The sequence below is a fragment of the Pogoniulus pusillus genome, chromosome 7 (genome assembly GCF_015220805.1).
Source record: "Pogoniulus pusillus isolate bPogPus1 chromosome 7, bPogPus1.pri, whole genome shotgun sequence".
NCBI classification, from domain to species: Eukaryota; Metazoa; Chordata; class Aves; order Piciformes; family Lybiidae; genus Pogoniulus; species Pogoniulus pusillus.
In genome coordinates, this window is record NC_087270.1 from 31,077,351 (window position 1) to 31,103,711 (window position 26,361).

The window sequence follows — 26,361 nt, forward strand, 5'->3', positions numbered from 1 at the left end:
CTCTTCTGTGCTGTCCTTTGTCAGGACTCCCTCACTGTAACCTGTTTTCCTTTGTACATTGTATATCGTGTTCAGATAAGATATTTAGATTTGGATATCTTAGTCAGCTTTTATAGTACTTGGCTTCATAGGAACTTCTGGTGAGGCAAATCTAGTTGCTTGCCTTAGTGGTTTGTTTTATTCTTGTCAAAAATGTTACACCTAGTGTGATGGATGTTTACAGGAGGGTAGTGGGGGAAGCCAGATAGGAGTAGGGAGAGTGGGAGAAGGATGCTACAGAATATTTCATTCACTGTTCCTGGGAAAAAAGGTCACTGAGAGTGAGTCATAAAGCTGATGAATTGCCCAGGCAAGATATACAGGTGCCAAAAGTCATACATTAAGTCTCTCTGGTCTGAACAGACAACACAAATCACCCTGAAAGCTCTTTGCATATGCAGAGGCAGCTTGGAGAGATAGGTGCGGCACATCTTGTTTGATGGGTCTGCCCTAGCAGGCTTGATGGGATCTACATGCTGGGTGAGGTTTACTTTCCAGGGCAAGCTGTATTTCCAAGCAGAAGAGTAACGTGGAAAAAGGTTTTAGGAGGAGAGTAACAGAAAGGTGCAACTTATGCAGGACACAGAATAAATGAAGATGTAGGAAGGAGGGAGTGCAGGGAAATGGAACCCAAATGAGTATATAGATGAAAAGGTAGAAAGCCCTGGAGGGGAGAAGAGAAAGGTTGAATTTGGTAGAGGAGAGCAACAAGGTTCTCCAAATAAAGGAGCAATAAACACTCTGTAGCAGATAAGGAAAATATAATTCTGCCATTGTTTTCAGTCTCTTTTCCCTCCAAACACAGATGTCTCTATGATTATGTGCAAGTCTGTAGGCATCTATATGTCGATGTCCATACATGTATACATAAATAAAAGACTCTTTTTATGAAACTTATTTAATAGGGGTGTCTGTATATCCTAAATTTTATTTTACTTCTGCCACAGGAAAGCTCCCTTAGGCTACCAACATCAGCTGCTTTCTGTTATGCTGCCATCTGTTATGTAAAATAACTAGAATTCCTTTTTTTTCCAACCCCCCTCTTTCTCTAGTGGCTTTCCTGTTTTTCAGCTTTGGTCAGCTGTGGTTAGCTTTTGTCTTTTTAGCTTTCTTTTATGATGCAAAATAGCCTTTTACTTGTTAAATAAAAGATTGCAAAATGCACAAAATACATCAAATATATGTATGTGAATAAGCTGAAGGATACCATTTGCTTTGTTTTCTAGTTGCTGATTTAAATCACAGTATATTCTATGGTGCATGCAGCATACATGCTAGGAGTTGCAGCAAGTCCACCGTTGTGGACTGGATGATCTTGGAGGTCTCTTCCAACCTGGTTTGTTCTATGATTCTATGAATGCAGATTTGGATTTTAAACACCATTGAAATGTGATTGAATTAAGGGTTTCAGTTTAGAATTTTCATTCAGTTGTGATCTAATATGTCATTTATTGTGCCAGGAACTAATTATTCATAATATTTACGGGTTGGGAGGTGATCTGCTGGAGAGCAGCCCTGTGGAGAGAGGCTTGGGAATCCTGGTGGATACCAAGTTATCCATGGCACAGCAATGTGCCCTTGTGGCCAAGAAGGCTGAGGGGATCTTGGGGTGTATGAAGAAGAGTGTGTTCAGCTGATCAAGAGAGGTTCTCCTTCCCCTCTACTCTGCCCTGGTGAGACCTTGTCTTGAATACTACATTCAGTTTTGGGCTCCCCAGTTTAAGAGGGACAGGGATCTGCTGGAGAGGGTCCAGCGGAGGGTTATGAGGATGATTAGGGGACTGGAGAGCATGGCTGATGAGTCTTTATAGGGACTTTATAGTCTGGAGAAGAGAAGACTGAGAGGGGATTTAATACATTTTTATAAACACCTGTGTGCTGGCCAGGACGGAGGGACAGGTTCTTCTCACTTGCTCCCTGGGATAGGACAAGGAACAATGGGTGTAAGTTGAGGCAAAAGAGGTTCCACCTCAACACAAGGGGGAACTTCTTTACTGTAAGGGTCACAGAGCACTGGAACAGGCTCTCCAGAGAGGTTGTGGAGTCTCCTTCTCTGGAGACTTTCAAGGCCTGTCTGGATGCATTCCTCTGTGATCTGTGTTAGATAGTGCTGTCCTGCTCTGCCAGGGAGGCTGGACTCGATGATCTCCTTGGGTCCCTTCCAACCCCTAATATCCTGTGATCCTGTGATTTACACTGCCAGTACCTAGCAGATTACACAGGACATGGCTTTGAAGTCTTTGGATAATTGTTGGATTGACATGGATTTTAAAAATAAGTAAAACACAGGCTGCACAGTTGTCTTATTATCTTATTTCAATTCTTGTCTTAAAACTAGATTTTCCCCCTTTTTTGGATGATCCTCAGGTGAGTTTTCAGGATAAAGCCTCTGCTCATCTACAGCAGTATCTCTAAACTCAATAAAAATTGAATATACATCTAGAAAATTCAATTTATATCTGACCAAGGAGTTTTTACAGAAAAAAAATACTTTCTTGCAAGTTTTCAAAGGACCATATTAAAACCAAGATTCAAGAGTCTATACTGCCCTCAGAAAACAACAAATGCTGCGATGAGATTTCTGACTCTCTAGCTCACCTTTAGCCCAGAAGTCTGTGCAGCTCCCTCTGTTCCCTCTGCTGGTGGAAATGATCTTGGAGTCTGCCAATTTTCTCCATCATAAATGCCACTTTCTAAATGTTAGGGGAGGGAAGAATTTTTTGCCTTGTTTTGTTTTATCCTCAATTTTGAGCTAGTTTTCCAGGAGAAGGAATAACGTCATGCTACAGGACCAGCTGCAGGGGACTGCTGATGCTCTGCTCTTTTAGAATAAGGGTCAGTGAGAGAAAAGGTGTTCATTGCTTGGTGCAAACCAGTTCTTCAGATGTGGATTTCTCTGGGGGAACAGGGAGGAAAAGGCTTATGGTTACCTCTTGGAGCTGATCAAGGAGAAGCAGAGAGGAAATGAAAGGAATTACTCTCATCTGGGACTATTGTCTTTGTTGACCTCCAGTATAGTATTCATAAAGCTGATTATTTCCTAAACCCTCTGAATCTCTGTCTTAGCCTTGAGATGAAAAGTCACAAAACCCATACGTGTGTTGATGTGTAAAGTGGTAACTTTCCATGCACTCCTGTAGATGGATACTGTGGCTCCACAAACTCACCACTTCCTCTATTACCTCTCTCTATTTAAATGGTTAAGATGCCCACCCTGGAAGCTGTGAATGTTCTAAGGGCCAACAGCAATGCTACTGAGTACTACGAAATCGAGATGATGGATGTCATAGTTCTAAAATTCAGCTATGTAAAATTCATCAGTTAAGCCTCAGCTATGTTTTGGAGTGTCTTTTAAAGCCATTAGTGATTGGCAGAGACAGCCTAAAATCAGCTGAAATTTACACTGAAAACTAGGTGAAGCTGATTTCACATGAAGTCTGTGCCTGATGTGTCCCAGAAGGAGTCCAAGTGAGATTCTGCAAAGCTGAAAATTGGTGAGCAGTGAGCTGAAACTCAGGACAGTGAGCCACATTGTGTTTGAATGTGGGGATGTTGGCCAGACCTGTGGCACCATCACAAACCCAACCAAACTTGCTTAAATTTGCTGTCACAGATCAGACTAAATGCAGCTCCACAGAGATGTTTACTGTCAAACAGTGAGGTCCCCTGGAGCAAATAAGCAGGGTGTTTTAAAGGTTTTTCTGCAGAAATATTTATCATGAAGGTGCACCTGCTGTGCAGGGAATTACTCAGACTTCAGTCTTGTAGCAATGTGATGGTAGACTGAAGACATTTCCCTCTCTTGTAAGAAGTCATGCTTTCTTGGATCACTTGAGCAATTTGGGAGTAAGTAATGGCTTTGAATATTACACCTGGCTGCGCCTGGCTGCGCCAGGGGAGATTTAGGCTGGAGGTGAGGAGAAAGTTCTTCACTGAGAGAGTCATTGGACACTGGAATGGGCTGCCTGGGGAGGTGGTGGAGTCGCTGTCCCTGGAGCTGTTCAAGGCAGGATTGGACGTGGCACTTGGTGCCATGGTCTAGCCTTGAGCTCTGTGGTAAAGGGTTGGACTTGATGATCTGTGAGGTCTCTACCAACCCTGATGATACTGTGATACCTTTATGGCTGCTAAATATGGGGGTGGGGGAGGAGGAATTGCAAACACACAATTTTTGCTCTATGCAAGACCTCTGGGAAGGGGTTACATATTACATATTACTGAACGATTTTACGGGCAGTTTCTAGTTTGGAAAGCTGTAACTGGTAAGTTACCCAAGCCATGGAACAGTGGCATTCAAGCCATGAGATGTGCCTTTTTTTGGTGAGGTTAAAGGGAGTTTAGAGAGGTTTGTATATTAGGAAATTTGAGCTGAGACAGGAAGAGAAACCTTTTTGTTACCTGACAGACGCAGTGGGTACTACAGTGCGTTGCTGAAACTCTCCAGTCGCGACAGCACCTTCGGTATCGCTAACAAAAATGAGGGATTGATCAGTGGAGAAAAAAAATGAGGGATTTATCAGTGGAAAAAAATGAGGGATTTATCAGTGAAAAAAAATAAATCCAAACAATAAGTCATTCTGCCTGTCACTTTAGAGTTATATACACTTGGATTGCTTCCTCCTTCACTGACTTGCAGCCACCTTCAGGGATGGGACAAGTGCAGCTGTTCAAACAGCATGCAGCAACCCTAAACCATGCAAGGAAGTGGAGATATTTATCATTACTACCCATCTACAAGGAATTCTAGGAAGACAGTTAAAATTACTTTGCACCTCCAAAATGCTGTGTCTCTTCTGACATAAATATGCCGAACATATTTGAATTCTTTGTTTAATGATCACCAAAGCAAGTCTCATGGAAGGAGCAATATTTACTTTTCATCTCAGACTCTATAAACTGAGAACAAGCAAGTAAGAAAGCATTGTTTAATGATGAGAGTACTGATAATAAGAAATGGTTTGAATTTTACTTTTTTCCCCCTAGTGTCTCTGAAAATATAGAGAAGATTTAAAAGTTTACATGAAGATCTGAGCAGAGGTCATTTTGTTTATGGCCACTTCTAACTCTACTGTCCACACATTTCTTGAACACCTTCTCCACAGTCAATTTCTTTCCTCCCAGAAGAAGTTGGAATAGTCATTCCCATGTGACTATTTTCAAGAAAATATTCCCAGCTTGAAGATATCTTAGGACTATTATGTAATGATGAAAAGAAGCTGTCCTTCCCATTGTGTTAAAGAGTCAGGATTATGTTGAGAATTGCACTACAAAGGACATCTACATGATTATGAGGTGCTGGAACATGTCCAGAGAAGGGTGACGAAGCTGGTGAAAGGCCTGGAATACAAACCCTATGAGGAGAGGCTGAGGGAGCTGGGGGTGTGTAGCCTGGAGAAGAGGAGGCTCAGGGGTGACCTCATTGCTGCCTACAACTACTTGAAGAGAGGCTGTAGCCAGGGGGAGTTGGTCTCTTCTCCCAGACAACCAGCAATAGGACAAGGGGACACAGCCTCAAGTTGTGTGTGGGGGAGATATAGGCTGGATGTTAGGAGGAAGTTCTTGCCAGAGAGAGTGATTGGCATTGGAATGGGCTGCCCAGGGAGGTGGTGGAGTCACCATCCTTGGGGGTGTTCAAGAAAAGCCTGGATGAGGCACTTAGTGCCATGGTCTAGACAACTGGATAGGGCTGGGTGCTAGGTTGGACTGGATGATCTTGGAGGTCTCTTCTAACCCGCTTGATTCTATGCTTCTATGCTTCTATGATTCTAGAGACAACATATTTAGCATTGTACTGAAAACTTTTGCAATTGATTTAGTCAAAGCTGAGACACTGGCCTGGACTGACAGTGCTTTCAGGATTTATTCAGGATGCCTCCACAACCCTCAAAGCATGAAGAAGATCACAAGCAGAGTGGCTGTATCTGCGTGACATAGACATGCTGTTCTGGCAATATCTATTGCATGTGTTACACAAGCATGGGGTACGACCCTACAGCTGGGCTTTGGATCTCTTACACTGCTCTAGCATCAAAGTGGACCAACCGAAAGTGAAAAGCTATTTGAAACTTCACGCATCTTTAAGTTTGGACAACGAAGCCTCACTTTTTGGATGACAGATGCAGTGCTGCTCCTGGCAAGGATTTAAGCTGTTGTAACGCCAAGCATTTATAAAAATTCAAGCAGTGGAGTATAGCCCAGGGCGCTGTAAAACACAGTTAAAATGGTATATTTAGGCATTTACTGAGATGTTTCTCTCTGCAAATTACATGCCCTGTTTTTCACACGTTTACAGCCTCTGTTAGTGGAGGCATAAGCCCTATTGAAATATTCAATCTACATTTTAACTGCAGAATTAGTAAAGCCAGCCGTTCAAACGTTGATTAGAAATGCAATTTTCAGACCTCTATATGCAACCAGGAGTTGTTTATTACTATCCAGGTCATTGGACTTCACATGTTCTTCAGGCATGGCCTACAAAAGACCAATCTGGAAGTGCAAAATAACAGGGCTAACCTGGCCAACAGGCACATCGGTTTGCTGATGGCTGCTTCCTCCCTTAGCCTTCGTCACTCTTGTCTATCTGGACTGCAAGCCTTCCAGAGAAGGGACTCTTTTCCACTCACTGTCATAAAGTAATCCCAGTGTAGATCAAGGTCTGTAAACAGTACTCTAATAGATATAAAAATAACATTTCCAGAGGGATAATGAGACATTTGGAAGCCAGAGTTACCTGTGTTTCCTCCTAAAGCTTCCTACAATGAGAGCTGCTTACCATTTTGCCAGGAGCCAACAGGTCTTGTCATCCTTTTTGTTCCCCTCTCACCTTGCTGCAGCTCTAAAATGTCCAGATGTGATATTCCTAATTGTGCTGAACCTTACTTTCTAAGAGATACAAAGCTAGGTTGTCTGAAAGCATGACTCACAGCAGGAGACAAAACTTCACAGGAGGTCTATATTTTCAGATTAATTCCTCCTAATTCTTCTAATTCCTGAGGTTAGGAAATTATATAACACAAACAAAACATGATTTAAAGGAGAGACTGAGACTGAACAAAGAACCTTCCCTCATGGGAAAAACAGCAGGTCGTTGTCATGGGCAGCCTTTCACCCAGGGCTGAAATTTCTTTCCTGGCCTGAGTACTCTGCTTCTAAAAAAAACAATTTACCTATGCCTTACAAAATAGTCTAAAACTGAAGCAGGAAGGAAGTAGCTGCTGTACAAATGTGCCATATGATTTTAAACAACTATTGCTTGTAGATAATTCTAAGGAGAACTAAAGATATGATGCAAGTTAATGAAAATAAAAGCACCCCGTGGATTAGAAGCATTTTCACTTCTGTCATCAGAGGTACAAGGAGTAAATGACTTTGCTAGAGTGTTTACAAGTAGCTGCCACGTACATATGAAAGTGGATGCTCAGGCTAGCTGGGTTGTATTAATTTTCTTCAGGTCAACTTTCAAGCAAAGCTTTGAGATGCATCATAAGCTGTGGCTGAGCACTGCTCAGGCTCTCAACCCGTCCTCAGCCCTGGTCAAGATGACAGCATCACCCAGCTTGAATCTTGGTCCTTCTGAAACAGCCACAGGCTATTTATCACTTGCAGTTTCCCACCTCTGTGTCTGCAGAATATGAAAGTCAGGAATAACTTATCCTGCTATCATGGCAGCCAAAAGATGCTAGAAAGGAGATCTGAGCTGTTTCAATTCTTCCTGTGCAATTTGTTCAGCTTCAGAAAGGAGAGAAACATGCAGTAACAAGTCTAACTGTGAACGGTTTTAGGGAGGGTGAATCTGTGGGTGTAACTATGTCATCCAGTGTACCCAAATGCAGAAAACAAGCCTACAAGCCTTGAGAGAAAAGGGCAGAGAGGAAGAGCCAAAAAAAGAGTCAGTGACAGAAAGTGAGATGAAGAGTGAGAAAGATGGAAGGAAAGACAGACAAAGGGGAAGGGGGAAAGGGGAAAGAGGAAAGGGGAAAGGGGAAAGGGGAAAGGGGGAAGGGGGAAGGGGGAAGGGGGAAGAGGGAAGGGGGAAGGGGGAAGGGGGAAAGGGGAAAGGGGAAAGGGGAAAGGAGGGGAGGGGAGGGGAGGGGAGGGGAGGGGAGGGGAGGGGAGGGGAGGGGAGGGGAGGGGAGGGGAGGGGAGGGGAGGGGAGAGGAAGGGAGGGGAGGGGAGGGGAGGGGAGGGGAAGAAAGGAAAGGAAAGGAAAGGAAAGGAAAGGAAAGGAAAGGAAAGGAAAGGAAAGGAAAGGAAAGGAAAGGAAAGGAAAGGAAAGGAAAGGAAAGGAAAGGAAAGGAAAGGAAAGGAAAGGAAAGGAAAGGAAAGGAAAGGAAAGGAAAGGAAAGGAAAGGAAAGGAAAGGAAAGGAAAGGAAAGGAAAGGAAAGGAAAGGAAAGGAAAGGAAAGGAAAGGAAAGGAAAGGAAAGGAAAGGAAAGGAAAGGAAAGGAAAGGAAAGGAAAGGAAAGGAAAGGAAAGGAAAGGAAAGGAAAGGAAAGGAAAGGAAAGGAAAGGAGAAAAACAAAAATAAAGAAGATAGGAAGGGAGGGAAAAGTTAAACCTGTAGTTTATAAATTATGACATTCCATATAGCCTAATTTTCATCACTACGCAAAATATGAGATTTAAGATTAAAAATATGCTTAGGGGTGAAACACAGAAAGTACCAAAACGATGGAAATACAGTCAGCAGTAAACTGAAATGGGTCAAGAGCAGACAGACCACCTCTGCACACCAGCACCAAGCAGCACTCCAACCCCCAATACTGAGAGACAGCATCAAGCCAGATTAGTATCTCTGAAGAACTTTCGCTCTCAAACTCTTCAAATCTCTATCTGACCTCTGCTGGCCAGGTTTTTCTAGTCTCTTTACGTGGTGCATTTACAGAACACCACATGCCAGCTTCACAGGCATGGCTGAGGCTGGTAGGTGATATTTTGTATATGGCTGATTCCTCTCTCTATGCCAAGTGTTTAAGCAACTGAAGAATCTAGACACTATTTCTAACTTTTCTTCCAAACGCTGAGCAGACATCAGTAGTTTGGCAGATGCTATCTGGCGGAGTGAGGTCTCCCAACACATACCCAGGCAGTATGGCCTCGTTTCACTCATGTGCTTGGGAACCACCTGGGTCAGGTTTCCCACGGGCTAACACACCTTCCTGCCACCCAGTCACTGGGACAGCTATGACTGCACTGACAGAACAAAAAACACCCTTTGATTATAGAATACTTTGTGGCCAGACTATTATTAACACACATTTTCATCTTTATGTTCTCGCCGTGTTTATATAAACCAGAATAGACTTCATTTGCTTTTTTTAAACTTTTAGGAAGTGCAGAGAGAATGTGCCTCTGTGGGAGCATGTTGGGCTGGCAATCAAAGAAGCCATTCTCTTTGACTGCAGCACTGCATGTGGCAGGTAGTTTATCAGCACAATATATCGCTGAGAATCATTCGTATACTGCATGTGCTACAGGGACCTGGGACGGCACAAATAGAACATAGTGAGATGCATACTGCAGAGATAGAAGTCTCCAAAAACATCCCAACCTTGTGTCAGCCCTCATAGAGAGGCATCTCCTCATGGGACTTATGGAAGGTATTGTTGGGATCACCCCTGCTCTTCAGAAATAACAACCATGTAATTTCATGTGACCTTCCAAAAACAGCATCTCTAGTAGTCTCTAAAAGTAACTTCAGACACAAACTGCAGTAGTTCTCAGAGTGACCAAGTTCTGGTTTATGGCAGAGTTTGTGAGCTCTTGTGCTCTAACGTAAAGTGCATGGTGCACAGGCATCAACATCTATGCATAAACCCAAATGTATTTTCTTCTTTCAGCCATGCATTAATATGTATTACAGTTGAGTTTACTTTGGCTGGCTACTAAAACCTGTAGACTTTTAGATGCTTGTCTCCTATTAATGTGCCTACAAAACATATTTCTTGATGTTATATCAGTGCAATGTCATATTTACATGGGGAAAAAAAAACAACAAATTAAAAACAAAAACAAAACAACAATCCCTGGCAGAAAATATCACCATAAGTCAAATAATGAAATGATTTCCTGAGCAAAAACTCTCATCTAAATCAGTAGCATCAAAGAAAAGTCTAAGGGCTGTTCTTTCAATCTACATAGCTAAAAAAAAAAAAACCCAAACCTGTTAGAATGCATCTGATGGGTTTTCTTTGTGTCTTTTCTTGCCAGCATGAAAAATGCCTGCATGATTGCACAATCACACTCCTTCAAAGAACAATTCTGATTTGACTTAAAAAAACTTCATAATACTGGCTTTGCCACATCAACTGTACTTGCCTCTGGGATGAATGAGATACTTTCTACCTATCAAACTGAAATCCATACAGTAGTTCTCAGAATCTAATGAGCAGAAAATCTTTGTTGGAAAGACAGGTTAGACTTGATTTTCTTTCTTTTTAAGATGAGAAAATACAGTCAGTAGCAGTGGGAAGAGTCAAAGTGTTCACTGGTTGCAGCACTTGCAAGATCTTGTGTATGAGGAAGGGATTAGAGCAGCACGGATTTCACCTTTTGTAGACCTGGAAAATTCAGTTATGGGTTTATATTGATGAACAAATGCAATGAGCTGATCCTCTTTCTACTGATATAAGGAAGAATTCTGTCATTCATTTTGTAAGGAATAATTCCTGTTTATTTTCTTTATTCCATACCCAAGAATTTTACCAGATCAGCACAGGGATTTGCCTTTGCAACATGCTTCTGAAGCATTATAAAAAAAACAATTTAAAAGATCTATGTTAGTATAGGCACCCCTCAAGAAACAGGCAAACAGGGAATGAAGACTATTGTGTGGACAGCAGGCAGCTATGGAAATCAAGGACTGCAAGATTGAGTTTAAGGGCAGCAACATGAACTCCTTAGTGTAAAGCGAAAGGGCATAATGCAATTCATGAACGAGGAAGCAGTGAGTACAGTCTCTCCCCACTGCTCTGGTAAGACTAATATCAGCACAGTGCAAAAAGTTCTGGTGCTCATAATTTAAGTGGGAAAAGCAGAAGACAAGTCAGAAAGAGAATGAGACAAAATGTCTCTCTCTAGTGAAAGCCTGGAAGGGATCTCTCTGCTTACTTTATCAAAAAGATGGAGATCTGACTCGACTAAAGTGCACAAGTACCACCACCACAAGAGAGTACTATATGCAAAAGATCTCCTTCATCTAGTGGAGAAAGCATAGCAGAAATCAACAACCTGAAGCTGAAGCCAAATTCACACAAAGAAACCCAGGCATGCATTATTAATAGTAAGAGCAATTAATCCTGGGAACTACTTACCAAAAGTAGGGCTGGATCCACTGTCTCTTGATGTTTTCAGATCAAGATTGGATGTCTTCCTAGTAGAGATGCCCTAGGCAAACCCCTATGAAAGAGAAGCAAAGTGAGACATAGTAGTCCATGATATTCCAGTTGACTGGATGATCCTGTTGTTACACTGACTCTATCTCTGCTAGCAAATCAAAGCATCAGGACCAGGCCTGGACTGCAGAATGTGATTATCTACAGTATTAAATTGTTAGGACAGCCCTTCAAGTGCTGTTGGTCTGGATAAACTAGCCTTCTCCCAGTTATACTTGGGATAGTTTGGAAACATGCATAGTCCAGGGCTACAGGAAATTGGAACATGGACACTCTGTTTTGGAGATGAAAGAATGAGATGGTGGTACATGCTGACCATGCCACCCCTGGGTTGGAAAAATCCCTTTTTGCCTGACAAAATCCCTTTCTGCCTGCATTACTTGCAAAGCCTTGAGTTGTCTATGGCTGCTCAAGGTTCAACACCGAGCAAGAGAATCACCTGTGAATCAGATATTCCAGAGCCGCCTCTGAGTAGGTGGAATGATGTTGACACACTCACAGCTTTGATGAGCCCTAAAAGGAAAAAAGGAAGAATGTGTAGACATATTTTGAATATTCAGAAAGGATAATTGTTTCCTGCAGTAACTGACATTCCACAGGACTAGTGTATTCCTGCCAGTCATGTCCATACTAGATAGAGCCGTTGAAGCAGTACTTCCCACGCAACTCCTGCAATTAGGCAGCATGGATCCTCATAACTGGAATCTTTCAAATGTCAATATAGCTTCTTATTCCAAGCACCAAGTCCTCACTTGGTGCTCGTTAACAACATTGAGTTAATGTATTTTGTTGCTGCTGATGATGATGTACAGAGACTCAACTGTTACCCCCTCCATGTCTGCTGTAATAGCAAAGAATGGACTTCAACCTCAGGACAAGATTTAGTATCACATCTCAGAGATCCCAGAGGGATGCTCTTCACCATTTCCAAAGGCTGGACACATATTTTGCCTCCTGAATGCTAAAGAAAATCTTACCCTCAGGCTTTTAATAGAAAAAAATTCTACAGTGCAACTGCATCTACAGCGCAGGTTTCCCAGCATTGTTGAACCTGGCAGCATAGTAAATATTGTATAAGCCATAAAGAGAGTTGGGCTACCAACTCTCTGTAGTTGCTAGGCTAGCACTGTGTGCATCAGATCTTCTTAGTGTGAGAGACATGCAGCAAATAGTAACATTACAGTGAATATCAATATATAGACTTCCAGACTTCATGTTCATCCATAAACCAACCAACACAGAACTCCTAAGAGTAAACAAAATAGTATTATCCTTTCTCCTAGTTGAGGAAATCAAGACAGAAAGGCTATGTGCTTCTGAATCACAAGACATCCAAAGAGAACTAAATGTCTTCATTGCAGGTTTCTGTGCAGAGACACCACATAGCTTGGTGAGCACTGTGTAACTCCAAAACAGATGTTTTCATCCACACTGAGTACCTCTGGGTCAGGGTCAGGACTAACTTAACAGAGAGTGTCTGAATGAGGAAGCTTAGCATTATTTCACACAACCAGCAACAGAACAAGGGGACACAGTCTCAAGTTGTGCTGGGAGAAGTATAGGCTGGATGTTAGGAGGAAGTTCTTGCCAGAGAGAGTGATTGGCATTGGAATGGGCTGCCCAGGGAGGTGGTGGAGTCACTGTCCCTGGAGGTGTTCAAGAAAAGCCTGGCTGAGGCACTTAGTGCCATGGTCTAGTTGACTGGATATGGCTGAGTAATAGGTTGGGCTGGATGATGTTGGAGGTCTCTTCCAACCTGGTTGATTCTATGATTCTGTGATCTCCACAGAACACTTAAACCAGCCCTGTGCTCTGTGTGTATTGCAAGATTCTCTTGCCCAAGAAAATGGAACAATTTTGAGCCTCTCTGAAAGAGCACTGCAGCTGCAGCAAGGGAATGCACAAAGACACTTCCCAGCTCTCTTCTGAAAGCCTAAAGATTCTATGCTAACAACAAGGTCATCTATCTCAGATCAAGGTTTATTATTTTTGTGAAAGTCAGATCACTCAACACCTGCAGGCAATTTCCTCAGCATCTGCATTTTTACAATGTGAAGCTAAGGTGGGACAAAAGGGCAAAACCCTGTCAAGTCTCAGAAAAGCTGGCACTCCTGCCTTTGCAAGTTCACCTTACCCGAGTAAAGTTGTCATCTGCAAGGTATCAGTGGAAAGCTTCTGGTTTAAGTGCAGCAACACTGTGGTTGTGATTTTCTTTTCATAGTGCAGAACACCCATGTTTTAGACAATTTCAGTCACGTTACATCCCAGCCTTTAAAAAAGTTAATTTGTCATAAAGAGTGCACATAACACTGAAAAGCAGAGCTCTGAAAAGAGGATACAAATACACTAGTAAAGTGTAGAGAGGCCCCTGGGCCAGCTGTCATTTACCTCCTGCCCAGGCCAGCTTGCACTCTTGCAGTTACAGTTCAGTAGCAGAACTGTTCCCAACAGGCGGTGGAGTCACTGTCCCTGGAGGTGTTCAAGAAAAGCCTGGATGAGGCACTTAGTGCCTTGGTCTAGGTGACTGGATAGGGCTGGGAGATAGGTTGGACTGGATGACCTTGGAGGTCTCTTCCAACCTGGCTGATTCTATGATTCTATGATTTTGGATGTGGCTGCTCAGTTTTGAGGGAGAAGGTTGCTTACTCGCATTGCCATGAGGCATGCTACAACTCTAGACTAGGGGATGGAAAGCACTCCTTGATTTAATATTTTATTTACAGAAGTGTCATCTTAGGATTTCTCTCGCCGGCACACAAGGGATCAAGAGCAAACGAGGCTTTCAGCAGCATTCCAGGCATGAGAACTTAGCAAGAGGCAGTGAGTTACTGTAAAAATCCCCAAGATCAACTTGGGACACTAAGTTGAAGTGCCTACATCTACACTTCAAGACATGACACAAAGGAGCAGTTTAGTTTTTACCACCTGAGACCCTCTTGCTGCACTCTCTAGCTTTTGGACAACAGTGCAAAAGACTTTGGAACTTTTCTGTGCTGTGTCACCTCTCACAGCATCACATAAAATTCTTGTGCATCTGAGAACATGTGTCTGGGCAACCAAGCTGAGCATATAGCCCAGGGACTGGTGACCTCAACTGCTTCATTGGATGTACTGACGGGCACTCCACTGACCATCATGGTCTTATATGTAAAATGCATACTGGGTGTGACTTGCACATGGACTCAGAAGTTCTGGAATCTTAAAACAGATTTGAAACCTACCACAGCTTTGTAAAGGATTCATCTTTACATTAACCACAAATTTAATTCAAAATTATTCAAAATTATTCAAAAGTCAGATATACGAAATCATATCATAGAATCATAGAATCAACCAGGTTGGAAGAGAGCTTCAAGATCATCCACTCCAACCTGTCCCCCAGCCCTATCCAGTCAACTAGACCATGGCACTAAGTGCCTCAGCCAGGCTTTGCTTGAATACCTCCAGGGATGGTGACTTCACCACCATGGGCAGCCCATTCCAATACCAATCACTCTCTCTGGCAAGAACTTCCTCCTAACATCCAGCCTATACTTCCCCCGGCACAACTTGAGACTGTGTCCCCTTGTTCTATTCCTGGTTGTCTGGGAGAAGAGACCAACCCCCACATATATTACTTGAGATTATTCTAAAGAAAACATAATAGAATACTACTCTTATTTGTTCTAATTGAGGCATAGAGAGGTACAGATATCAAAAGCTACCAATGTTGATTTCCATACTTTGTTACACATCACTCTACCACTGAAGGTACTGAAACTTTCTCTGTGTGAGGTGGTAGTGCATTATTAGAGGTTATGGATGGATTTTGTCTGTGGATGAAGCACTGGTCCCAAATGATTTTTAGTATTTTTAGAGAGCATAGAAAGGAAAGGTCATAATAAATTCCCAGATCATATCTACCCTGCTACTGGCCCTTCTATGACAGCGAGGTGAGTCTTCCCAGATGGAGGTGCTGCAATTTGTGAACCTCCAACAGAAGGAAGGAAGAGGCAATAGCAAGAGAGAGGCTTGGCAAACAGCTGAGTAAGAGACTTTACTGACCATAATTGGACTTGCCAAGCTGAGCCCAATCACATGAACTGACTTCTGTCAGGTCACATTCATATCCACCGTATGCTCAGCCTTGTGATGGACATGTCAGGCAGAGAAGTCTGACTCTGCTCTTAAGTGGGGAAAAGATACAAATCCATTTGTACTTCTCCAAGCCACCCTACCAGGTCCCAGGGTATACTCTCCTTCTTACTGTGTGTTAAATGAACAGCTTCACTCTCTTCAAGCCATCTACCCTCCCCCTACACACAGGCCAGACATGAAGGGTTAACTGAGCTCTTCAGGGCACTCACATTTTTGGAAGATGAGGCATGGGCACTGCAGCTTTCAGCATGTTTGCTCCTGCGTGGAGGCACAGAGCTGGAGCACACAGTGGATGGCAAACATGAGTGACATGGTACAATGTGCAGGCTGGTCTGACTTGGCTGAAGCTGCACCTGAGCTATAACCAATGGTGCTGGCTCAGCCTGAGAGTGGAAGTGTCTCTGCTGGATATGCTAAGGGAGTGTGAGAGGTGTTGGGAAGTGAAAGCCATGAAAAACCAGAAGGGTAGCAGGGCCCTCCAACACTTGTCTCCTAGTGCCCAGCTCCTCCCTGCCCCCCTGCCAGGTTGCCCTGCTCTAGAGGACGTACCTGGGGAGCTACATAATCAAGGCAAACGTGAAACATTTGGCATTCTCTCCAACCTCTCACAGCAAAGTGTCTTGGCTTTCGTGTCCTGCAAACAGCTTGCTCACACACATCACGTGTTCCTCAGAGCAAAGAAGCCAGAAGTGGCTTCACCAGAGAAGAAAACCACATGAGTGGTGCTGTGGGCAATGTGGGATGAGAAGTACACTCTCCAGTCAGTTCTGGGAGAGGCCATCCTCAGACCTGGAATATCCTGGCAGCCTAAGGAGCATCAGGCTGAAGTGATGGTGCCATATTCCCTGTGAGGACTCAGATGTCTTCCCTGCAGAAGAGGCTGAGTTCACACTAAAAAAACCCTTAATGGCATCTCTCTGTTTGGAGAGCAGCCAAACAGAGAGGGATCTGGGGGTGCTGATTGATACCCACCTGAACATGAGCCAGCAGTGTGCCCAGGTGGCCAAGAGAGCCAGTGGCATCCTGGCCTGCATCAGGAATGGTGTGGTCATCAGGAGCAGGGAGGTCATTCTGCCCCTGTACTCTGCACTGGTTAGACCACACCTTGAGTACTGTGTTCTGTTCTGGGCCCCCCCAATTTAGGAGGGACATTGAGATGCTTGAGCGTGTCCAGAGAAGGGCGACGAGGCTGGGGAGAGGCCTTGAGCACAGCCCTACGAGGAGAGGCTGAGGGAGCTGGGATTGGTTAGCCTGGAGAAGAGGAGGCTCAGGGGAGACCTCATTGCTGTCTACAACTACCTGAGGGGTGGTTGTGGCCAGGAGGAGGTTGCTCTCTTCTCTCAGGTGGCCAGCATCAGAACAAGAGGACACAGCCTCAGGCTGCGCCAGGGGAAATTTAGGCTCGAGGTGAGGAGAAAGTTCTTCACTGAGAGAGTCATTGGACACTGGAATGGGCTGCCCGGGGAGGTGGTGAAGTCGCTGTCCCTGGAGCTGTTCAAGGCAGGATTGGACGTGGCACTTGGTGCCATGGTCTAGCCTTGAGCTCTGTGATAAAGGGTTGGACTTGATGATCTGTGAGGTCTCTTCCAACCCTGATGATACTGTGATACTGTGATACTGTGATCAATCTGCTGTCGTATGCATAGCTTGGCTCTGTCATGGCTGGAGAGGCATCAGCCATTTTGTGCTTAGGAACAATTGAGGGATGTCTTGTATCTGATTTGCCATTGTCTGTTCTCTCTGTAACTCATACACCTGATCTTTCACCCATCCCTACTTTACAGGAAGGGCAAAGAACTCAAGCATCCAGAAGAATTGCATGAAAGAAAATGCTTTTGTGGAAAAAAGCAGCACAAAACCCTACCCTGGCTGTGTAATGAAAGGGCCTCCTTCAGGTGGAGATGAGATTTTGGGACTTCGCAGTATCAGTCTGGCAGTTTGGGGTTCTGTTTTAACAGAGCTTCTTCATTAAATAAACCCTACTTAAATCTGCTTCTCTATCACCAGAAGAACCACTCTGGGCAAATTCTACTGCTCTTTCTTCTGTAAGTGACTGGGATGAACTCACTCATGTGCACTGGCTTCTGGATTGCTTGAAGTTAACAGCAAACAATTTAGTGAAATTAAAATAGCTTTTTAGATGTTTCTTTCTCAGGTTCTCATTTCCTGATTTCTTTGTTATCTGCACAGGCAAAAAGCAAGCGAGGTCTTCTTCCTTTCTGGCTGTGAGGCAATTGATTCCTGTTTTCAGTTGTGTGCCTTGAATAGTTTAACTTCTACACAGGCTATCTTCTGCATCTCCCACTGCTTCTCAAAACCTCTAATAAACAAAGTGTTACCACTGCATGAGCTCCCTAACTCCCACATTGTACTACCTTTGGGAAACACTTATTACATCAAGCATTTTTTTAAATCATAGAGGCTTCAAGAAATCCTTTTCCCTGACAGTCCTCACTACCTTGGTGTGAGGACAGACAGATGGGGGGCATATTGCCAATCCTGAGGCTGCCCCTCTTTCCCCTTCCCATGGGCTCAGGGTGACTTGAATCCCTGCCTGTCACAGCCAGGCTGCTTTTTGGGGAGCAATATCTTAATTTATGGCCTCTGTGACAGCTTCTTCTCTTGGTGAGACATTGTAGGAAAAAACCTGACAAAAACCACTTTGCAAGCACCCTGGCAGATAGAAAAGGTCAAAATTTTCAATTAGAAACCTTCTCTATCCACTCTGGAGGGAAACAACAAAAGAGAGATTCTTGGCTTAAAGCAGAAGAAATGTATTCCACCAAGGTAGCTAAGAGGTCCGTGACAGGGACCTTTGCTTAGACCAGGGTTCAAATACCCTCTCTACAAATACTGGATATGAGGACAGGGATTCAACCTTTGGTCTGTCATCTAGTTCAGAGTATTAAATAAACAGTTTCTGTTTAGTCGGAGGTTGAATAAACAGTTAGAGGCAAAAACATGTCTTGTGTTGAGCAAAGAGGAGGCTCCGAGGTGACCTTCTTGTGGCCTTCCAGCACCTGAAGGGGGCTACAAAAGAGCTGGGGAGGGACTTTTCAGGATATCAGGGAGTGACAGGACTAGGGGGAATGGAGCAAAGCTGGAGATGGGTAGGTTCAGGCTGGAGGTGAGGAGGAAGTTGTTCAGCATGAGAGTGGTGAGAGCCTGAAACTGTTTGCCCAGGGAGGTGGTCGAGGCGCCATGGCTGCAGGTGTTTAAGGCTGCAGGTGTTTAAGGCCAGGCTAGATGAGACTCTGTCCATGCTGCTCTAGGGTAGGGTGTCCCTGCCCATGACAAGGGCTTTGGAACTGGATGATCCTTGTGATGTCTTCCAACCCTGACTGATTCTGTGATTCTACAACTCTAAATAAGCAGAAGTTTGGGGTTGCTGGGGAAGATAAATACTTCTGTAAATGATCCTTGTGGTGCCTTCCAACCCTGACTGATTCTGTGATTCTACAACTCTAAATAAGCAGAAGTTTGGGGTTGCTGGGGAAGATAAATACTTCTGTTACCACCTAACCTATTTTTGATATAAACCAAAATGTTTTAAGTCTCCTAGATGAGAGATAGAGATTGAGTCCAACTCTCCTGCCAGAGCAGGACCATATAACCTAGTGCACATTCTATGAACTTAACCCTTCAAAGGTTTTATTTTGTGAATTTAGGATAAATTTAAAATCCAAGATGCCTCTCTGCAATGAAAAGTGGAAAGTTTTGTTTGGCACATGCCAGGAAGAAATATCAAAGTAACAACTTAAAAAGCAATGCCACCATCTTGAGGGGCAATATTTTTTTGTCAAACTTAACCCAGTTCTATTAATAGATTTGTGCTTTCTAAAAGTTTTGGGTTTGGAGGTTTTGGTTGGTTGGTTTGGTTTAATTTTTTACCTTTTTTTCTTCAGGATAAATAAGTACTGTTTACAGAACTCCGTCCAAAATGCTTCCACATAATTTCATCACACCTGGAATAAGGACCTTGACCATGTGGCTATTCTGAAGCAAGGCACATCTCCCTAATTCATGTTCTTTTTCTGTCTCCAAAAGTAGTGGCTTCCTCCTCTAGTGAAACAAAAAAAATCAGTTTTCTGGTCAGAGTTCTTGCCAGGGCTATGACCTACTTCCCAGGGGGTGTGAACTCCATTCCAACCTACTTTCCCATTAAGTGCCTGACTAAAGCAAAGAAGCAGTTTATGATCAGGAATGCTGTCAGCAAGTCCTCATGCACTTCCCAGTCCTCTGGTATCTCACCAGGCTGCTGACAGAGAAAAAGGTGGCACAGAAATTATCTAAGGCAGTGGCACAGTCTCTTGTGGACTAATCTCAGAGAAAAGCAAGTTTAAAATATCTTCCAGGTTTGAGGCTTGTACTGTTTAAGAGAAAAACCCCACTAATAAATAACTTTTGGTGAGCTAAATATTGGGGCATGTACCTGTAGCTAAACATGTGTTTAATTGCTTGAGCTGGGTATCAGGTACACTATTGTGAGTAATATCAGGTGGATTATGACTACTTTGCCACTCCTACCTACTCATGATGGGAAGCTGAAATACTTGCCCTTATCTGTTCTGCCTGCTTACTTTTGTGAAAAGAGAGGGACACATTTTCAAGGAACAGGTTTTTGAGGGCTCATTGTCAACAGACATAACTGCTTTTGGCACAGTCCACACCCAAAGGCAGGTCAGTGAGCATTGTTCTCACTTCCCTTGGAAATGCACTGAGAAATGCCAGAGATGAGATTTTATGTAACTCAGTGATGTGGTAGAGCACTCCACAGGCAATTTATTGGACCTCAACATTTAGACCAGCATGAAGAAGCAAGGTTGCTTTATTAAAAGCTCACTCCTGCCTCTACAATATCATTGAGACAAAACTTTTTACACAGTCAGTCATGCTGGTTTTCAATGGCAGCATGATGCACTGTTGCACATGGGAACTCCTATTTCGCATGTCATTAATTCACACCCCAAAACAGGCTTTCTCTATATTTATAGGGTCTCAATTCAAGAGAGATGTTGAGATACTGGAACATGTCCAGAGAAGCTGGTGATGGGCCTGGAACACAGCCCTGTGAGAAGAGGCTGAGGGAGCTGGAGCTGTTTAGCCTGGAAAAGAGGAGGCTCAGGGGTGACCTCATTGCTGTCTACAACTACCTGAAGGGAGGTTGTAGCCAGGTGGGGGTTGGTCTCTTCTGCCAGGCAACCAGCAACAGAACAAGGAGACACAGCCTCAAGTTGTGCTGGGAGAGGTCTAGGCTGGATATTAGGAGGAAGACTGATTGGCATTGGAATGGGCTGCCCAGGGAGGTGGTGGAGTCGCCGTCCCTGGAGGCGTTCAAGAAAAGCCTGGACGAGGCACTTCGTGCCATGGTCTGGTTGATTCTATGATTCCCACAGAAGGGATTTATTATAAAACCTGAAAACAGAATAGAAAATAGAATGCAACATCTTAGAATCATAGAATCACAAAATCAACCATGTTGGAAGAGAGCTCCAAGATCATAGAATCACAAAATCAACCATGTTGGAAGAGAGCTCCAAGATCATCCAGTCCAATCTAGCACACAGCTGTGTTCAATCAACTAGACCATGGCACTAAATGTCTCATCCAGTCTTTTCTTGAACACCACCAGGGATGGTGACTCCACCATCTCCCCGGGCAGCCCATTATTTCCCCCAAAATACATACTATGAAATAAAAATAAATAATACCAAAGGAGTAGTGTCTTCACAATAACTGCCTAAATTCTGGATCCTTAACTGGTACCTTGCTTGTATAATAACCACTGAGTCAGAGTATGAGCCTGCGTGCTCAGTCATTACCTCCCCGGGTGTCATGGGGAGAGTGGAGGCTCATCTTCCCAGCTGCTAGTTCTGAAAGATGTGTAGTGAAGCATAACTTATGAAAGGGCAGAAGTAAGCTTTACATCATTTTAAAGTTCACCAACTCATTCATTTAAATAAGATATGCAAAGATGTTATGCAATTCCACCATAGGCAGTCATGAGGGGCGTGTAATGAAGATCTCATTCACAGACCGAGAGATGTAATTGGTTGTAGACCATCTTATGACCAAGGCCAGAAAACAAACAGGGACTCTGCACCAAATGAGCTTATAATAAAACATGTTGAAATCTGTGACTCAGTTGTTGTCTTATATAAAAGAGAAATGTTAGAGAATTGTGAAACGTAGTGAATTACGCAAGGAGAGAGTTTTATTACTTCTACTGAATTTATAGATCATTTTTAACCCCCCACTGCTAGTGCTTTTTATTTACTCAGCAGATTTTAACTGCTTGAAAAAAAGCAGAAATAAGAATTGCAAGTAAATTTAGAATCATAGGGTTTTTTGGTCCTGTTTGTCTTTGCAACTTCCATGGATAACATGTTTATTGGATATTCAGCCTAGAGTTGGATGAAAAAACAGGAATTTTCCTTCAGAGAGTTTCTGTAGGCTTTTTTCCCCCCCTGAAATACTCCTGTGTATATAATAACAGATCTTTATTGAATCACTTCATTCCAGTTTCTCTCATCATTAATCTATTAGACTTAGTTCCTCTTTAGAATGAATTTTATTCTCCCACCTACTGAATTAGATTTTAAATTAAATGCCCCTTTAACTCCTAAACACTACTTTCTCAGTGGAAGTGTTGGTTTGTCTGTGTATTTGGGCAGATGGAGCAGTGTTGGTTAGCAGGGATGCTGAAAGATCTTTCATGCACCTTTTCTTTTAACTTTCCATGCACCGTTGCCCTGTAGGAAAAGTGAGACCTGCTGTCCTCATTACTGCTTTGAGAGTAATGAAAAACCTATCTGTACAGGTTATTTTATTGTAATGTTTTAATTCATACAGAATAGAATGGAGAAAAAAAAGGAGCAAACAAAGTCTTATTAATTAATTTCTTCAGAATAACTTGTCAAAAGATCAAACAAACATTTCTCACCAATCTTGACACAGCATTTTTGTTCTCACACTTTGAAAAAGCACCAAAAGCATTGATTTATGTTACCAAAGGGCGTTTAGGAAAGATGTATCACACACACATCTAGTTTTCAACCTGCAGGTTACTGGGAATACTGATATAATTTCTTGCAAATAAATGGAGGGAAGAAAAGTTAAAAACACAACATTTATTGTTAACCATGTAAACATCTAATAATAAAAGCCTGACACATGTAAATAATTGTAAAATTCCCATAGGAATGCAGGTGTTCAGGCAACTGGCTGTGAGGAGTGTTGGATCCTGGCACTCGAAGTTGAGGGAGACAGAGGCAATGGCTGCATTAGGTGTGAGCAGATTAACATTCTGCTTAACCCAGTGGCTGAACTCAAGGGCGAAGTGGAAAGACTTAAGGCTGAAAGGGAATGTAAAAGAGAGTTGGACCTACAGCACCATGCTCTGCAGTCCCCCTTACCAGCGAGGTGGTGGAGTCACCGTCCCTGAAGATGTTCAAGAAAAGCCTGGATGAGGCACTTAGTGCCATGGTCTAGTTGACTGGCTAGGGCTGGGTGCTAGGTTGGACTGGATGATCTTGGAGGTCTCTTCCAACCTGGTTGATTCTATGATTCTATGGATTAATTGAAAGAAAAAGCTATTTCTTTTTGTTGTGGGTTTTCTTTTATTTTCTAATATTTAAAAATTCTAAATGTATCACCAAGAGACAAACCAGAAACTTCACTATGCCTCATTTTCCTCCAAAGCTGTTCAGCATTAATGGAGTGAAAGGCACAACTATTTGAATTTCTTTAGATGGGCATCTGCAGCCAAAAGCACCATAAGGGAAACGAGTGAAAGTATATTTGACAATGACTCATACTTCCATTTGTAAACATGGTGTGATGGCTTAGGTATTACCCTCCCCTCTCCTCCCCACCCCCCACTGAAGAAATCATCCAGACTAGACTCAGCCAAACTGGAAATAAGAATGAAGCTTTATATTTACAGCTTAGCACAATATACAAGCAGGTATTTACAGTATATACAGTTATATACAGTAATACACAAGTTAAAAAATGTAATACAGAAAGGCAACAGCCCTCCCGGAAACCTGAGTCCCCAGGAGGGGCTCCCAACAACACATCCACCTTCTTTCTACCCTTCTACCTTATCCCAGACTTTGCCTTATGTTCAAGGTGAGTTTGGAGAATCGGCCAGGGGGGTTAGGAAGCAGAGGGATTAGTTACACAGAGAGCAAGTTAGGGAGAGAAGTGTATGTAGCCAAAGCCAGAGAGAAACTCTGTTATCCATGTTTGTGTTCTTGTTTTTATACATCTCAGCAAGCCTATGAGTGAAGTAGACATCACCATTGTTTCCTTTTCACAGCCTACAGTCCAATTCTTCTCACCAAAATATCCCATCTAGGCTCAAACTAGCACACATGACATAAGCACTCAACACAAGGAAATGGAAGTCGGATCAGGGGAGCTATGGAAAGAAACATAAGGTACTTTATCTCAGGAAATTGACAATTATTTCAAGTAGTGCTGACCTCAGCCTCCCTCACCCTTAACACAGTCACCTTGACCATGGCAATGACAGTCACTGGACTTAGGTGAATTCTGAATTACATTTGTGTTGTTTCTATTTGGGTTAATGTACTTATTTGGTTTACTAAGTAGTTAACTATTTGTGTGGAATTAGGAGTGGAATCAAGGTGTCTGTGAGCATCAATACCAGGGTTGCTCAGTACTTGGGATTCCATCTCCATTGACTTTATTGATTACAGGGGATTACAGAGACTAAATAGTGATAATAGGAAAAAAAGTGTCACTTTGGTGTCCCTGTATTTTTCACAATTACCAGTTTCCACTTGGTCTGTGCTCTGTACACCCCTAGAGTGCAGCAGTTCTTGCTGATGGATGATCTCAATTTAATAACTTCATTTCTCCACTTTCCATGTAGCACAGTGATGGCACGTGTCAACCAAGCATGTCAATTTGATTTTTTTTTATATCTCCTCTAACACCTTTACATCATGAGCATAACAACAATAAATCAGTATGAAGAGCTGTTATTTGCACTCAAAAGCCTTGGCCAAGCTCAGGAGATTACTGCAGTAACTTATTTCTGCATAAAAGTGATGATTAGGTCTCTGCCTCCAAGGTGCAAGATGACTATAAAAAATAATTAACATAACTTCAAGGGATGTAGCCAAGCTCTCCTGGTAGCCAAGATGAGCTGACAGGACACGGAGGATGTTTTGGGCTTGATGTGCCCAGGTGCCAAGTGGGATGGCACAGCAGCCCAGGCCAACATCTCAATGTGGGTACTGGCACCTATGCTTGGATCTGCACCCTGCAAGCATGCAGTTTGCTAGTGCAAACACGTCCAATGAGGCCAGGCTTTCAGTCTGGCCACCTACTCCTAGTAATTTGCAACCCAAGCCCAAAATTACACAAACCTCACTCATCCCACTACCATATATTTTTGCAGTCTTGCCACTCTCAAGTAAAGTTTTCAGCCAAGTGGTGTGAATTTGATGCTAAATGCTGTAGGAATGAAAATAAAGGGTAAGTGCCAGCAGAGAAGAGCTGCAAATCCCAGCACTCCGCAGTGCCTTTTGCTTACTTACCCCAGTCACCACAGGTGTGAGTTGGAGGGTGTCAGAAGGGGTTAGAAATCAGTATGTTTGGAGGAGGAAACTGAAGGAGAAGTTTTTCTCTGGGAGGGAATAGAATGGTACTTCGGACTGCATGGTGGAAATCCAATATAAGCCTCCAGCAAATCTAACTGCTATGATCCCCACACAACTGTCTTCTCATTCCTTTAGTAATTGAGACTTCAGTTCAGCAAAGCATTTAAGCTCAGGCTTCATTTTATGTTGTCAGTAAGTGCTTTGCTGAACAGGGGCTTAAAGTATCAAGCTTGCTGCATGAGTTTTATCCCACCTAATTTTGGATGATTGCAGTGAAGATAACTACACCAGACTTAGTGACCCCAGGTTCTCCTCATTGTTAATGGGGAGAAATAAGTATTTCTGGGATGCTGTCCATTAAGCCTGCTTTACCTCAGAATGAGAAATGTCATTCAGTAGAGGTGTTTGCAAGCAGAGCTTAAAATAACTGGATTAGATGTTAATATCTACAATGCAGGTACCTACCTGCACATACCCGAACCACAACAACCTCTGCTGACAGCTAAGTAGAAAAACCCATTCCAATTGGAAGGTATTAGGCAAATGCAAACAAAATATTCATAGACAGTTGAGACTGAAAACTATTTTTTCAGTGAGAAAGTTACAGTTCTAATTGCTTTAAAGACAAACAGCAGAAGAAAAGAATAGACCATTGTGATTGCTTTGTTTAAAACATTATTATTTCATGCTTTCATTGTTTGAAATTGCTCTTCTGCCTCCATTACTTACTGAGGGTTCCTGCTCACCAGCCCAACTTTTAGAAAGCTGCAGCTAGGTGATATTAATCTCCTCTTGTGTCAGACAGATATTTTAGAAGGAGGAATCCCAAATATTCAAGACATTTCTACAGAGTTCTTGGACTCAGAACTCGTGTTTCTCTGAACGGTGAAGATCACTGCTCTCCTTGTGTAGGCAACTGGGATGTAAACATCTGGGAATTACTGCAAATATGGGAATGCCTGGAATCCCTGTGGGAAATAACTGCAAAACCTTTAATCCCTGTTATCTCTGAGAGCACATAGTTTTGTTTGCTCGATTAGCAGTGGGAGAGGATGACCAATCACTGTGTTGGGCAGTAAAGCATTGCACTGCTCCTCTGTGGAGAGAAACTGTCTGGATGTGTTCCTGTGTGACCTGCCCTAGGTGATCTTGCTTTG